Source organism: Olea europaea, unplaced genomic scaffold (assembly GCF_002742605.1).
Source record: "Olea europaea var. sylvestris unplaced genomic scaffold, O_europaea_v1 scaffold998, whole genome shotgun sequence".
Classification (NCBI taxonomy): domain Eukaryota; kingdom Viridiplantae; phylum Streptophyta; class Magnoliopsida; order Lamiales; family Oleaceae; genus Olea; species Olea europaea.
The window spans coordinates 14,670-16,018 of record NW_019268496.1 but is presented as its reverse complement, the minus strand read 5'-3'; the positions used below and the strand labels follow the sequence as shown (position 1 = coordinate 16,018).

Genomic DNA, 1,349 nt, shown 5'->3' with positions numbered 1-1,349 from the left:
GCCTCGACTTTGTCACCATCATTATACTTATTTCGGCGTCACTATTCACAAAATTCTTCCAACATAAATTTCATTAATAAAGTCGTACTAATAAATCCAGAGTATCTTTCACACGATTTTTCTAAGTCATTTTCAGTAGTTACACTGAATGAATATTATTTTCTTTATTTTTTTTTATTTCTCAACAATTAAAATCATTAATTATATTATGACTGAGTAATTATATTTAATGAATTTGGTGTAACACAATTTATTACACCAAATTGATATGATATTTTAACATCATTGGAGAAAATTTTTGCACTAATAAATATGGAAATTATGGTTAGCTAAAGACAACAAAATAAATATATTGCTAACTGCAGACAAAGGCCTATTAGCTCAGTTGGTTAGAGCGTCGTGCTAATAACGCGAAGGTCGCAGGTTCGAGACCTGCATGGGCCACCACCATTATTTTTATTCCTTAAATCCTCCTGTATTTTTTTTTCTTTCCCACTTTACCCTTGCAGCCCTTCATCTTCCCAATAACAGTCCTTAATTTCCAAATAAGTGCATAGCAAGCCTCCGTTTAGTACCCTGTTATTTCTTTCGTCCATGTCATGTATCATGTGGTTTACAAATCATCCTCTCTAATTTTTTTATTTTTTATTTTTAGTTAGAAATGCTGAAATGCAGTTAAAAATGTACTTCAGTAAATTTTTGGAACATGACAAAAAGAAGGTTATGTGCCTCTTTGACAAGGCTTTTAAAAAATTAAAACTTATTTCTGAGACTAAAAAATCGCTAATGGATCCATTTGGATGATTTTTAGGAAACTCTTTTATAAAAAGTTGAAGTTGAAGACCTGTTAAACATGCCATAAATATGTTACAATTTTTTTTGAGGAAGTTTGACTTCGCTTATTTCTACTAAAGAATTATTTATTTATTTTTTGGCTAAAATTATTTGAACTTCTCTTAACATCGAAGAAAATGTTAGAATCAAAATAAGGTATTTTTTTGACTACTATTATTGTATTTAAACTGCCTATACTTGCTTTTCATACTTTCAATTTGTAAATATTGTATAATAACTTTATTAGGAGTAGAATTTTGCTAGTTGTACAATCAGAATTGACAATCCCGTTTGACAAACTTCTCGTCGTGAGCCCCCCTCCCATACCCCGATTGTACACAAAACCATTATAAGTAACATCAAATATATCATTTCGGAAAAAGAAAGAAAAATTAAGTGCAAATAAGTCACACCCACACCCAAACAAGGTTAGATCTAGCAATGAATATCAGATAGGGACAAGAATGGGACAAGGTAGGGCCAAGACATTCCTCGATAGTCCCTATTGCTGCCAG

At 31.3% G+C, this 1,349-nt stretch overlaps 1 non-coding gene across 1 annotated transcript; it reads left to right on the top strand.

Moving 5' to 3' along the window:
* The first annotated feature begins 370 nt into the window (after positions 1 to 370).
* On the top strand, positions 371 to 444 carry TRNAI-AAU. Its single transcript has one exon. It is a non-coding gene; the product is annotated as a tRNA-Ile (tRNA).
* Positions 445 to 1,349: the final 905 nt, after the last annotated feature.